Source organism: Corvus hawaiiensis, chromosome 6, assembly GCF_020740725.1.
Source record: "Corvus hawaiiensis isolate bCorHaw1 chromosome 6, bCorHaw1.pri.cur, whole genome shotgun sequence".
NCBI lineage: Eukaryota > Metazoa > Chordata > Aves > Passeriformes > Corvidae > Corvus > Corvus hawaiiensis.
The window spans coordinates 43,388,164-43,404,134 of NC_063218.1; the positions used below are offsets into that span (position 1 = coordinate 43,388,164).

The window sequence follows — 15,971 nt, forward strand, 5'->3', positions numbered from 1 at the left end:
ACAAAACCTAAAATGTCACCTTAGACTAATGAAATTCCCTCATCAAGCAACACAGAGTTGACACTTCTGTGAGATCCTTTAAAACTCGGATTAAGAAGAGAAAATTAAACTTGAAATGACAGGAAACAAAACCAGCTCTGTTTTCCCTGGAAATAGTTGAGAACAGTATGTTGATTATTCTCAGACAAGCTGATTTCACAGGCAGTGACCCTAACTTAGCATAAAGAACAGCTAACAACATGGCTTTAGATGGCTGGCAATTTTATCTGTTGCTGGTCATTTAAAAAATGAAATAGCCGTCTGTCTTGGAGCTGGCCCATCTGTGGCTTCACTCATATGTCCCCTCATATGCAGGGAGACAGTTGAGGAACTGCCTTACTGGCTCAACCTAGAGATTATTTTCATCCATTTTTCCCATCCCTGAGAGCGGGCAGTACAAGTGCTCTAGTGGAAAATATAGAATTCCTTGACAGATGGCAGTTATAAAATAACTTGTGTGTAAGTTTCCTTTTAAAGTCATCTCAATAAATATATCAATACCTGCTCTGAATTGCAGTGCTTTGTAGCTCTTTTATTCAGTTCAGTAAAGTTGTGGGTTTAATCCTCTTGAGATATTTGCAATACCAACAAACACCCCTCAACCCCACATTTAAATCTAGATAAACCTCTACCCCTGGTGGTACCTCTTAGTGAATAGCAGAGACCAGCTGCTTTTTTGGGGAAGATATCGGTGTTTGTAGTGGTTCCTTGGTTTTAGCGGAGTGCAGATGTGAGAGCACAGCACTGGGAAAGTGTTTCTGTGAGCTGCAACTTGCCTGAATAAGGACTTTTATGTGTCCTATAGGGACACTCTAGTATCACTTAACAACTCTACATTTGGCTGCACAAGACTGCAAAAAATAGACATGCATAACATTTAGGCTGAATCCTGAGGTTGGAATCTTCAGCTTCTTTTAGGATCAATTAGAAATGGGAACTTAACTCAGATAGTCCCTGCACACACCACCATTTCTCTCTCAGCTGCTCAGCTGCGTGTGAGAGTCTAGATGTAATTTTGCTTTGGGCACAGAGCCAGTCCCTGCAACGCTGAAAGAAGTGATAGTTCAGGGCTGCTCTTTTACTTCTTTTCATCACTGCTGAGTGTTGTTTTACTTTCCTCATTTCAGAAAGAAACCCATCATTCAGTGTGTGGGCTGTCAACAGCTCCCTCGCACTCTCATTTTCTGCTGTGGTACAGCCCGATGGGGACTGCTGGCCATCCACGATGTTTCTGCACCCCGGCTGCTCTGCCCCCAGCTTTCCAGCCTCCTTTGCCTGCAGTGTATGCCCATAAATTCCCCCTGCAGACACAGCACTGCATGCAGTGTGATCACCACGGCAGCAGCCGCAGTTATCAAGAGAGATGTCTGCTTCCTGCAGGGAGAGATTTTACTATATTTGATCAGGTCACACAACCACGGCATCCAGCATCTTGCTTTAAGCAATGACCAGTACCTGATGTTTCAAATGAAGCTGAAAGCACCTAACAATGTAACAGGAGAATTGTGTGCAGCAGAAGGGAAAAGTTTATTTTACTGGCTCTGGGTGCCTATGGAATGAAAACCCAGCTACGTCTACAATAAACTGTAAAGCCATGAGTCCCTTCTGTGTCTGGAGCTGGACTTAGGAACACTTTAATAGTAATGGCAAGCTGTCTTTAATTGGTCTGGGAAAAAAACCGTAGTGAGAGCCAGAGATGACACCTGCAGCACAGACTTCGTGAAAAAGGTATTTTCTATCTGAATTTACAGGCAAGTTGGAATTTTCATGGCCAAACTAAAAAAACATTGACTGACATACTGCTAAGGCTAGTACACCGTGCTGTTAACACTGGTTCATTATATTTTATTGCTGATTGCAGGGCTGCTGGTATGGAACACTGTGTTCAGATAAAGCTCCTCTGAAGCACCAATGTGAAATAGTGGAACGCTGATAACTGTAAAAATTAAGATACCTTTAATGGGTTATAAAAGCACAGTCCATCCACAGCTGTTTTTAGAAACTGATAGTGATTTCCCTGTTCTAGTGATCAGATAATTTTTAAAACCTGTGATCTTTGTTGATTTTTATTGGCTGTGATAATTTTGATTGAATTGTTTGTGCTGACAGTGATAATATAACTAAAATGTTCTGTTTAATGTCATTTGATTTTCAAGGTTTCAGGAGGACTAAAACATTGGGTGACAAATGTTTAGATGAAATCTTTGGTGATGGAGAGTTTTAGGAGGTCATCTTAGTGCGTGCGGAATCCCAGCTGCAGTAAGCTGTACATCTCTGTTATGCTGCTGCATGTGTTTTCAAATGAAACACCTAATCCAGCACCTATAGTATTTTATAAGGATATAAGGGTACCAATTGCACCATAAGAACTGTTTTTTTAAAAGAAACAGGTCTTCAACAAAGAAAGATTTCCCAAGTGAATCTATCTTAGAAAAAGTTGGGGTGATTTTTATATGGACTACAAAGATCTGCTCCTCTGTTGGTAGAATTGCTTCCCTATGGCGTCAAGTCCAAAGGCTAAACTAGAACTGAAAATTTAATGTAATTAAAATGCTGAGCTATCAACGTTTTTTTTAAAGAGTGAGGTTTTTAGTCACATAAGAACATATATTTGCCAATTCAACAAGACACATTTGAAGGAGATTTTAAGTAATTCTGGGCACTGGAATGTAATTCTCTCATGTTTGTGTCTGGCCCAATACAGACACCACTAATTAAGGGAATGCTCTTTTGGTTCACTGTGCAGAGATTATCTTAATTTCAGTGAAGGCAAAATCTTGGGTCCTGATTTAAAAATAGGTATTGCAGACATTCCACAGAGGAAAGCTCTTTGAAATGTCTCCTTGGGTACATGCAGTTCCCTGCATTTGTGCTTAGTAGTAGACCATAATTAGATTTCAAATTAATGGATCACGTGACTATCCTCAAACAAGGCTAGGCTAGGGTGAGTCAGTAGGCAAGTGAGTTAATTTCCTCTTTTGAGACCTTAATTCCAGTCCCTATCTCTTTTTTACGTATGTGTCTCTATGAAATATATATGGTTTTGTATGTTTATGTATTCACCTCTCAACTAACAACAGAATAGACAGTCAGCTGGGTTAACATCCTGGGCAGGATGAAACAGCACTTGTAAATGTCGCGATCTCTCTGGAACCCTACACTGCAAACAAGTATGTGAGGAACTGGTCTTAGCAGCTTTAAGGCATGATTATTCTATGAAATAGAAAATGGTAACGAAGACACTCATCTTCCCATTTCATTACCTCTCCCCAAAAGCAATTCAGTTCCATTTGCATGGCACAATATTCTGGTTGTTGAATCCTAGTTTCTCAGGACTGTCTCAAAGGACTGGTAATGGTTTCATATCCTCTGCATAAACATCCACTGCATACTATAATTTTGCACTTTCTCAGATCCATCATTTTTTCTTATCTCTATGTGGAGTGCAGGCACTAGTAAGAACATAATAAGGGGTGGATGACACTAAATTAGGGATAGAGGACATCACAACATGATTCTCTTTCTAACTTAGAAATAGGTGATCTATATATTAGTCAAGTGAACCCAAGAGAAGAAGGCTTTTAAAACTCCAGGAAAATTATAATGAGCAATGCAAAAACAAGCTGCAAAGAGTAGCTCTGGCTCAGAGCCTCAAAATTAGGTAGATACCTTACTCCTACTTTAGGAATTAAGGATTTAATTATCATGAAGCATGCTGGCTTCAGTCCTTTAAATCTCCATGTATTTGTGCTTATCTCTAAATGACTCACAAGAAAATACATATGAGTGAGAGAGGATTCGATGTAGCATTTAACAGGCATGAAAAGAATAGAGATCTTCTAAAAATTGAACAGGACTGCATTCCTTTTCTTCTAAAAACATATGGAGTGTAATGAACCTCTTGTGGAAAGAAAGTGTTTTTCTAATTATTTTACTGGGGCCAGCATTTCCTCCCCAGAACCTAATTAAAATTATTTCTTTTAGATAGTGGTTGGGGGTTATCTTGTAGAATGGATAAAACTCTCTTGTAAAGTCAGTAGAAATTAAATTCTTTAGATTTTTATCCCCAGGCTCTGCAAAAAATATTTCTAGGCTTTTGAATAGTTTATTATCATCAAAACCACTGTGTACATTTCATGGTATTGCATAACAGGCTATTGTTCAGTAAGTTCTGTTGGCAGTAGTTTTGGATGGGGGGAGGAGATGAAGTAAAAAAAAAATTTAAAAAATCAGCTTATTAAGAAGATATGTTTTCTAATTATTTTTTTCCTCACAAGTCCTATGTTTTTTACATTATTTACCTATTTATCACTTAAGTTATATCAGATGGTCAGAGGACTAATTGACCATAAATCAATTATTCTATTTCATTTATAATTACAAAAGAGTATTTTTCATGTTTAGTTTGCTGGTGTGCAACCTTTTCAGTTGGTTTTTCACACCACATGAGTCAGTGGCACTAATGAGCCAGATATGGTGGTAGTAATTAGCTGAAATGAGCTTCTTGGTTTTTCCCCCCCTGTGATTTCTTTTCATTTATTTTTTTTTTAATCTGACCCTTTATTGAGAAAGACTATATGACTCTATGATCTTGAGTCAGGAAGCTACTCTGCTGATTTTCAAGATCAAATCAGCTTTAGCTCAGACTGAGTAGTGACCCCAACAGCATCTTTTAGCAGCAGGGTGTAAATTTATAATCTTTAGTACTGCAACACAAAAGTTCTGCTACATGTATTGCAGGAATTACCCCATTAGATGTGGCACAGGACATAGTTTTCTTCAACTAAGAGTTGCAACTAATGGCAAATGTCGCATACACCACTCAGCTTTACTGTGAGTGAGCAAGGGACAGGGTAAAAAATCCCTAAACTGCTTACAAAAGCCAAGTTTTAATTCTAGTTTTCTGTAACAGGTTTAAGATTAACTTGTGACGACCGATCTTGTAGATACATCAGGAATCTGATACTACATGTAGGCAAGGCAGTATAGGGGGGGAAATCCCTGAAAGACTGACTTGTTTGGACAAATGCTACTTTCATTTCCAGCAAACCTAGAGTTCTACCCTACAAAGTGAGTAAGAATAATTTTTTTTTCCTATAGCAACATGTGGAGTGATACTGTAAAGTATATCAAAAGTGCACTTTTGGATGCATTTTGGACAATAAACTACTGATCTTAAACTACAGAACAATTTTTGGAGTGCATTCTCTTGGCAAACCCTTTTTACATTTTCCAGATTTTACAGCCAGCTGCTTTAAGTAACAGGAAAAAATTAGTAGCTCATACTTCTAAGAAAGGAATCAGCATCAAAGATTATGGGTACTTTTGTCTAATGCAGTCCTGATAGGTTTATGCATTTTTTTTCTAATTCAACTGAAGTGCTGTGAGGCCTCACTAAGATCAAACTTTCAAAATAATGGAAGGTTGTTATCTTCTCCAATAGTTAACTCATATTTAACATAGATCTGTAACTTTAAATAGAAAGGTGATATTTTTGCATATTGCATAAGAGAATGTGATACAATTAAGGGGTACGACATTTGCCTGAAGGGACAAGTGGGAAACAGCAATGTCATAGAAACATTCCAACTTCTCTTCTGAAGTCCTCTTAATCACTTGATTGGTCAATGGCGCAGGAGTTACCCTTGAGTGAGGTGACTGGGAAAATAGGGGAGATAAAGTGGTTAGTTCAGTTTCTGCAGTTCAAAATAGCTGATTATTTAGTAGCTGTTGATGAAAGTATATATCTTTTTGATACTATTGTGAAAATGACATTGTTTAGACTGAAAAAGAAAGCTAGAACTTGGGATTTTTGATTCTGAATTTGTTTGTTAATTTTGGCATGGCTTTGGCAAGGCATAATTCATCAGGAGAGGAGTGAAAATTAAATTTAAGGACTTATAATCTAAACCTTTTAATGTCTTCATTCCAGAGGAAAGACTCATGCATATCAAACACTGAATTCCTCCTAACCATTGTCCACATCTACTAGGAACCTCCCCTTGTTTATTCCTTGTGACAGAAATCCAATTGTCATTGTAAAGGACAGAGACACAAATTGTTGTAGAGGATCTTTATGACCCTGCTGTTGATAAGTTTGAAACATATTTGAGAAATACTGCATTAAATATAATTTCCATGAGAATGTAATTAACTAATTACCAGACAAATAATAAAAGACTAATCTTCATTCTTCCTCATTAAGAGTGAACAAAGAGAGATGGTATCCTTTGTTGCTGTTGTTGTTGTTTTCCTTAAGTGTATGTACATTGGCCCACAGTTACCTGAACCAGCACTTGGATAAAAATGTTGGATCAGGAGTTTGAGAAACTATTTAAATGGATGCAGTGAGACAGAGCCTGTGCCAGTGAAGCTACACTGATTTATACAAGCTGTGGATCTGGCCTGTGAATTTTATTTTTGACAGTAACCACTATTACAGCACAGTCAGGGCTTTCTACAGGCATTCTTCATGACATAGAGCACTGGCTCAGCATCCATAACTAATTTGGTGTTGAATGAAGTGATCGCTATGCACTGAATTGATATTGAAATTTCCCATTGAGAGAATATTCCAAAAATAGCAAAATTCAGCATGTGTTCAGAAAAAAAGGACCTTTTTCTTAGGGGATTAAAGTCAGGTCATTTTAGCTGAAGTATGGATCTTTGAATTTTATTCATGTTTTTGATGATTGTGCCACCATACAATGGGCAGAGTGGCATGGCCAAGGATCATTGCACTGAAAATGGAGTTGATCATTGCTCCTTGTAGTCTGCAAGGAAGGTGAAGCAAATCCCAGTTCAGAATCCTTGGATCAACAGTCTGAAAATCAGAATTTCATGAAGACAGCAGTGGCTCTGTACCAGCTTCCAGGTATACTGTCTGCTGTTTCTGCGTTGTCCGTTCGTATTGTTCAGCAGTGACTAATAAAATGATTCCTCTCATTTCCTAGTATGTTCTTACTTTACCTTTTAGTAAAAACTGGGAGATAAAGAATAACATCGAAGAGCAATTGCATATGGTCTTGTAAGTGCATTTCTCACTCTTAAGTACAGCTTGTTAAATTTCATTTTGAAAAATGAATCTGTGTTTAGTATAAATGTGAGGGATCCTGGAGAGAATAAAAGCACCCCAAACCATTAAAAGAAAAAAAAATCTTTTATTTTTGCTGCTATATAATTTTGAACGTACTTAGCGATTTGTACTACACTTAAGGAAAAAAAGAAATTGCTGGCAACTTGGACACCAGGCTGCAGGTAAATTAAATTTTAAAAGAAGGATTTAGTATTCTTTAAGAAGGAAAAATTAATTTTTTCAGTTCTTATAAGACCCTTAATTAAACGGAAAGGTGACTTACTATGCCACTTTTATACATTAAGGGGAGACTAGTTAAGCTGTTTTTCTGACTTCGATATACTGAAGTCTTGCTGGGCTGCTTTGTGGAGCTGCAGAAAACTTTCCCTCTTTAAACAGTTGTAAAGTATTACGAAAAGATTGTAATACAGCTTTGCTCTCTTCTTGTGGATACCTATAGAGTGGACTTTAAATCCCAGTATTTGCCACTGAACATTAATTTGTTACTGTTCTAAGTGAGAAATGTTGCTCAGGGCAGTCTGGACAGCAGATACTGGATGTTAATAGATCCCACAAAATGATGGTTTACTATCTGAGGAAGAGGTAAGGTAATTCATGTCTGTTTCCCAAGTAATCTCTCATGCCCTGTCTCACTCAGACCAAATGCGAGGGAAAAGAGTCTGGCACATGCTTCTGCAAATACTGATAGAAAGATTATCAGTACGCTTAGTTTACTGTTATCTAAACGATGTAAGGTACCAGTCTCTTCCCATTGGATACCTAGCTTTCTGTCTCTCCCAAAAATGATCCATTGCATCTGCTGAACGAAATGGAAAGTTGCAAGAAGCTATTTTATCAAATTCATAAAAGCAGATTGTTCTCCCAAGCTAATTCTGCAGCAGTGCTCTAGTGCTATTCTGGCAGAAATAACTGTTCTCTGACATGATAGAGAAATGAATGAGAAATCCACTCCACTTATATTTGAATCCTTTTCCAAATATGTATTTTCCAAAACACTAGGGAAGTTTACCCGAATTGTTTTTTGTCAAATTTGAGCATAGATATATAGCCCACATTTCTAAAATTTGCCTTTGATTTCAGTTGAAGATAGAAATCTTCAGTATTTCTTGATATAACATGTTAAACTATAAAAAATCTGCTATGATTCTCTCCAGAAATACTTAGATTTCAGTGGAGAATAAAGTAACTGTGAGATATATATATATATATATCTATATATATGTATGTTGTTTGTTGGTGTAGGATTTAAAACTCACAAGGAAACACCTACATGAAATTCAATAAATAACTCTAAGCTATTGTCATCTATTAGTCAATGCAAAACCTCTTAAATTCCATGTACACCAGACATAACACATTATAAAGGAGGTGATAAGGACCCGTCTTCCTTTAATGTGGATTATGTCTGCTGTTTTTATTTCATAACTACCATTGCAACCCTATACTTTATGTCACTAAGGATTAAAAAAGAGAAAAAGAAAGGAAATAACTCATTATTCAGAGAAAGGGAAGTTTATTTCTTGAGAACCAAAACTAGATCCACTCTTAAGGTGTGATTACTATCCTATCATCATTCAGCAATCAGAATTCTTTATTACATAGTTAAAACTGTTAGTCTTATCTTTACCATTTTAAGCCTATTTTATAAAACCTCCATTTTCATAGCAGTTGGCTGTCTGAACCTCTTGATATTCATAAGCCCATGAAATTATAGAATGGTTTGGGTTGGATGGGACCTTAAAGATCATCCAGTCCAGCCCCCTCTGCCATGGGCAGGGACATCTTCTACTAGACCAGGTTGCTCAGAGCCCTATCCAGCCTGGCCTTGAACAGCTCCAGGGATGGCGCATCCACAACTTCTCTGAGCAACCTTTTCCAGTGCCTCAACACCATCACAGTAAAGAATTTCTTCCTAATATCTAATCTATATCTGCCTTCTTTCATTTAAAAGCCATTTTCTCAAGTTCTATTACTGCATGCCCTTGTAAAAAGTCCCTCTTCAGCTTTCTTGTATGCCCCTTTAAGTATTGGAAGGGTGCTGTAAGATCTTCCAAGAGACCTTATTTTTCAAGAATGTATAAGTCTAGTTTAGAGGGTACCAAGGATCACAGACTTCAACTGGAATAAAAATCATCTGGTTTCAGTGACTTGAATGAAACAACTCCAGTTTATCCCATCTGGGAAATTGGACTAAATTCAGACAATTTCCTAGAATTACAGAGAAAAATATTGCCTTCACTCTACTGGAAAGGAAAAAGAATTATAAAGAGCAGCCGCAGGAAAGTGTTATATATATCACTTTCTTTTCCCTGTAAATTTTTTTTTTCCATCATCCCCCCCCACCCACCCCCAGCTAGTGATAGCTTAGATTTAGATCTATGACTGCAGTGTTAAAGGAAATTCTTAAATCTGTGCATATTCCTTATCTCTGATACACAGCAGCTGTCCTGTCTTCCATGAAATTCTTCTGAGATTTAGGTCCCAGTTCAGAAATCAGGTCTAATAAAGGAAATCTCTGTGCTGCTATGTGAAGAATGTGAGATGGAACTCCCTGTAGTCTTTGCTGGTTCTAGTTGCTGTGATTACATCTTGTCACTTTCTGAGCTTTCTTAAGTACTGAGCATATGAACAGCAATATGAATAAAGAAATTAAGGTGCTTTTCTGAAGATGCTTGAACCCAAGTTTTAAAACCATTCTTGCAGATCAAAGGCAGACATTGACAGACAGTTACTTGGTAATAGCTGCCATTAGCCATTCTTGCACAAGTGGATACATCTGGAAATAGGCAAATAACTATATTTGCCTATAGGCAAATAGCAAAATCCACTCTGCAATTAATTGTGTAATCTTCCAGCCTAAAAAGTCCACTACATAATGCAGGTCTGCAAGGCATGGCAGTGTTGGGGATATACATGCTGTGTATCATTGATATTTAAATGCAACATTAGCACTTATTTAGTAGCTCACAATCCCATGGAACTGGTGTGAAATACTCTGGGAAGAGAGTGCCTGATGACGCCAAAAATTCTTCAGATACTTCACAGGATGACTGCACTATCCATGTCCACTATGAGTGCTTGCATGTGTGCCTGCTAATGACTCCTTGAAAATATTTCATGTCCTTGTCCTCATGCATCTTTCTGGAGGAGAAAGTATAGACACGAATCCAGGAAAGAGTTTTGAGCAAAGAGAGCTGGACGCATTAGCAATTTTGTCCTTCAACTGTAGTTTTTATGTGCTCAGACTAGAGCAACAGTTAGAATTCAGAAATTCAGAAAGTATTTTCTTGATAGGAAACAAATAAGTAGCTTTTTTAAAATAGTGTTGAGGTCTATTTAGGTGTATTAGATATAGCTATGCATGTAGAAATGCATGTATTTGAATGAAAGCTTCACCAGCTGTGTTATGCTTTATTACTATCTTTAACTATTGACCAGATAGTATTTTTTCCTGTAGTAACTCTGTGTCTTTCAGTGTATAGAATGAAAAAAATAACCTGAATTCAGTACTCGGGCCTTTATCAGGAAAGTTCTCCTTTTCTGGAAGCTATTTGTTACCATAAGGTATGACAGCTGCTTTAAATCAGCTGCATTAATATATTGACGTTATAAAATATTATATTACTGGGTTTTTTATAGCACACTTTTATATATAGGAACTCTTTTTAGCTGTCTCAGTTACTATTTTTTCCTTTTATGTTCTGTGACACTTTTAATTAAATGAAAATTACATTTCCATCTCCCTGAAAACTGTCCTAAAAGAATGTCATCAAAGCCCTAGTGCTTACATCAGCAGTAATCTGCAATTGGCACTATATAACAAATTCTTATTGATACACATCATGGACTCCTGACTCCACTGAAACCAAATGCAAAACTCCTTTTGGTTTCTGTAGGAGTAAATTTTTACCTATGATTTTCTCTCATGGAACTAAGTAAAAATGCAAGTGTGTGGTGAGCTGATGAATATAGGATAGTGTATCAGCATTTAAGAGTCTGAACAGCTGAACAAGCAGGCAGCACTGCTGATCCTAGGCATTAGAGCCTGTTGGTAACTTGAAGCAGATATACAGCACTATGGTGTAAATTATCCTCTGCTAAAGTGCTATAAGCTAGATTTCCTGGCTCTGATATGAATTTCACATTGGTGTAATAATATTTTGAATTTGGTTGGTGATTTTGACAAGCAGGATATAAGCAGCCTACGTAGAGAAGATATTCCATTAAATAAATGTGTATTCATCAATTTTAAAACCATGTCTATGTGAAAAACAATCTATTATTTTTCTCTGTAAGACTTATTGTAGCATAAAGTTCCAGAGAGATAGCATCTATTCTATCTTTATAATTTATGTTTCTTGGATTTATAGGTGGTCTGGACAGAAATAACTCATATAATTTGCCAAATTTTCTCACAAATTGTTTTAAAGCCTTGGATTTTCAGAAAGCTGCATTCAAAGCTCTCTTTGTTAATGATAACTTTCTAGGCAGATCTATATTATCAATTCTTGAATCAGATGATATATTTTGAAAAGATATGCATTATGTCTTGGATACCTCAAGAAAACACATTGGGATGGATGATATGGGATTTTGCTCGTGTCATATTTCAGCGCACATAGTAAAACAATGCTCCAATATATAAAAATACATAATTATTTTATTTTGCCACATTAAAGTAGCTGACACAGTTATAAAACTGGACCTTTAATTTTTCTTCCAGAGCGTGACTAAGCTAGCTAAAGGGGAAGGATCTTTATTCCCTGTTAAGGTAAAATCCGAATGTCATCTTATATGTGCATGTTTGACCCTATGATTATGCCTTATACAAAGATGTTTGGGGGTTAATGAACTTGCTCTTGGAATCTAGAAATTAAAACAGTAGTAATTAGTCACAGTAGAGTGGAACTGTTTCTGAAATGTTATCTTTGAACAGTGCTGTGGTACATGAAACAACATCAGTCCTTTACCAGGTCAGAAACATACATTTGTTAGACAAGAATTGACACATAAGAGAATATAGGTAATGCTGATTTGTAGAGTTTAGATCAGTCTGACCTCATGCCAGGGGAGGTCATGGAGCAGATTACCTTGAGTGTCATCACGCAGCATGTACAGGACAACCAGGGGGTCAGGCCCAGCCAGGATGGGTTTAAGAAAGGCGGGTCTTGCTTGACCAACCTGATCTCCTTCTATGACAAGGTGACCTGCTTAGTGGGTGAGGGAAAGGCTGTGGGTGTTGTCCTCCTGGACTTTAGTAAAGCCTTTGACACCATCTTCCACAGCATTTTCCTGGAGAAACTACCTTCCCATGGTGTGGACAGGTGAACACTTCATTGGGTAAAAACCTGGTTGGATGGCTGGGCACAAAGAGTGGTGCTGTATGGAGTTAAATCCAGCTGGTTTTCCCTTTCCTTCTTCAGCTACTGAGGCTAGTTCCCTGAAGGTGAACTGTTGTTCTTTTTCAAGGGCTTTACATCTCCTTAGTTGGATGACCCCAAATTATAATGAATGTCACATTTTGCCAGATACACAGTCCTATGGAAGGAATTTTCTTTCAGTTTTTATCATTGCAGTAATTTTATCATTATAGTTGTTGGAAGGATTGGACTGGGTCTCGAGTGATCCACACTGATGTCTGTGGTCTGTTCTCTGGGTAGAAGAGATGTCCAATGAGTTTCAAGTAGGAATAGAGTTATAAATTTTAGTTTCAAACTCCCAAAGTATTTCTTCAGATTTGCCATCTATAGTGTCACCAACTTTCAGCAGATACTTGATAATATATGTGTTGCATCTGGCCAGTGTGGAGTGTGAAGATCATGTTTGTAAAGTGTCTTACATACACATACTAAATTTTGGCAACTGATTTAATCCATTATTGCCTCAGTTTCTTCAGCCGTGAATGAGAATAATATTACCTGTCTCTTTTCCAGAGGGCTTGTGAGGGTGTGTTTATATTTGACATCTAATTAAGGCAATCCAATGAGTGATCGATTGATGCCAAAAACTCCCATTGTATGCAGAGGGCCCTGGGGTCACTACATTCATGCAATTCCTAATAACAGAACTATCAGGTCCAAGTTTGTTGTTCAGATCCAGGAAAATACTTGTAAGTAGTTGTTATAGTCCCCCTGAGTCATCACATAGTTTCACTCTTAATTTTATTTCACTACCTGCCTTCTAAATTGAATTGAAGCGTTCTCCCACTTGTAATATTTAAAGGCGTACAAATGCTGTACGCAAGAGCACCTGTGACCTGTTCATTGCCCAGCAGTGATAGATCTGGTAATAATGTGCTTGCTATTCTGGCTGTACTGCACTTTGGTAACACCTAGAGTTTAATTGAAATACACCCTGACCTTGGTTTTGTTCATGAAGCATAGAATGGACATAATTACTATGAATCTACCGAGGGATATTATGGAAAAATGTCATATTACTAATTTTGGCTCCTCACTCTCTTTGGGGAAAAAAAACCCCACAGATTTCAGTAAAAAACAATGTGCTGCAGTTTCATAGAAGTCCTAAAACAAGTAATTTTCCAAAAAATTAACTTCTTATATTTCTCTGTACCTATTTTTTCTTTCAAAACACTATCACAGTATGATAATTGCATTGCCCCTAACAGTTTCATATTCCTTCATAATTAAACAGCTTGTAAATTGCAGACCACAAAGTGCCTGTGTTCCACTCTTACCTTAAGGGGTTTCCATAGTTACAAGGACAAGAAGTTTAACCATCATTTGCCAGACTTGAGGCTATTTGCAGCCTTAACTTTTTAACTCATGTCTCTTTCTCTTTGTTGCTTTGTTTATTAACAGAATGAGGGAGTAATTTGGACTCAGTTAGCCACTACAAATGCAATGATGCAAAATGGGCTCTGATGCTTTAGTGTGTTGTTAGCTGGGTCTGTTTTACCCAGAAGGTATTTTGAAATAATACATACTAACAATATAGCCTATAGTTATCAAGCTTATGAAATACCTACCCAGCACTTCTCCAACTCAGCATCAAATAATTCAGCACTTGAAAACAGGAAAACATCCTTCTTGATGCATCACCATGGCATAGAAGTATTTAGGCAGATATCTATTTCAAATCATACCCCAAAAAACATTGATGCAGGTTTACCATGGCTGCTTTAATATAATTTCCTTTCATCCCTCAGTCTCCTCTGTTTTACATAATACAAAATGCATGTGGAAAAACAGCACTTTTTATGGTACAAACTCGATCTTTTCATGCCACTGAAATGGACAATTCTCACATTTGCAAATGTCAAAATAATCGTAAAATCTTTCAAAGTTACTTCAGATTTCACCAGAGCATGTCTGTTGCCAAACTGTAGAGAAGTGTAGTAAACTGCTACTGCATTATATGTTCATCAAAGTAAAATATATTTGTCTTCTAGTTTATGTCATCTACTGAGGTCAAGAGCTCGGAGGATGGTGTGTATGGGTACAAGAATATTCAGTATTAGCACATTCAGTAGACAAGTGCAAATATTGTAATTTTGGAAATGATGTTCTGGGCTTTAAAAGTTAGATTCCAATTTTCTAAGATTCAGATGAAGCTTTCTTAAGTGCAGGTGTATACTCTAATTGTTTTTTGTTTGTTATTTCTCTTCATTATACTAGCTATGTTCGTATATGCATTCTTAGGCTGTTCTGACCTGGCATTTCCCACATCTGTTGTTGTAGTTTGTGAGTAGTTAGAAAACTCTGGAAGGAATCAGAGCTAACATCTTGGATTCCATGAGCCTTGCACATTTTTGCCTTTCCATTTTTGAACAGATACCAACTTTAATCTTACATATACTTAAAGTGCAGAATTTTCCCTACCAGTTTGAAATGTTCTAGTACATTTTTGAAAAGGATGTTAATTTATGATTTAATGTTTCCATGTGTAAAAATTGATAATATTCTACTGGACCAAAACTAGTATTTTTGAAATAAAGTATACTGTACTATGTCTAAATAGATGTTGTTAAATCACTGTTAAACCAAAAAAAATTACTGTAGTATTTTAAAAAATGACCCCAGCATGACAGGAATAAAAACTGCAATGTTTTGGACCAGTATTTTAGAACAGTGTATAATTTTCTATTAAAGGTTGTTTTTATGCTAATTTTGTTGTGGTTCTCAGATGCCCCTAACATAGATCTGTGATTTTAGTTTGATAATAAATGAAAAAAGAATTAAGAAAGCATAGTTATAGAAATAATGCAGTTTAATTATTGCTCACTGAGGTATTTCTGCCATAAGAGAGAGAAATCTTTAAGGTGCTTGTATATATAGATATATATAGATATATATAGATAGATATATAGATATATATATATAGCCCCTTATATCATGGAAGGCACATGAGATACCATGACAGACTTCTGTAATTAAGAGAATTTTATTATCAGGCTATTGTAAAATTTGTATTGTTCCATGTTTTTCCTACATAAATTTCTGTCCAGAAAGAGATATGAGATGAAACAAACAACAAAATGTCAGAAAAAATGTATTTTATCAACTGAATTAGTGAAGCAAAATGGAACTCCAGTAACCCAGGGGGATCAGTGATGAGGTAAAAAACCTTTTTACCTTTATGTAATTGGTTTCAATCAAGCCCAAGTCAATACAGAACAAAAGTTCCTAATGTCTACGTGGGGTCTCGAGAAAACGAATTCAAATTAACTTTGAAAAGGGACTAGCTAAACTACATTACATCCTTTTATGGACACTCTTAATTGAAGTTACAGTGGCCTTGATTTAATTTAGCTTAAATTAAATTCTAAATAAGAATGTCCACACTAAGATTTAATGCAATAGAATTAACCCACTTA

At 36.6% G+C, this 15,971-nt stretch overlaps 1 protein-coding gene across 15 annotated transcripts in view; it reads left to right on the forward strand.

Moving 5' to 3' along the window:
* Positions 1–15,971, forward strand: part of LRRC4C (leucine rich repeat containing 4C) — a 498,265-nt gene that overhangs the window by 469,047 nt on the left and 13,247 nt on the right. For 3 of the 15 annotated variants that reach the window (XM_048306071.1, XM_048306074.1, XM_048306080.1), the window contains one exon: positions 11,859–11,906. The exons of the other annotated variants lie outside the window; for them this stretch is intronic. The gene's annotated coding sequence lies outside the window, so the exon portion shown is untranslated. The remainder of the gene's footprint in view (positions 1–11,858; positions 11,907–15,971) is intronic. 15 annotated transcript variants of the gene reach the window in all.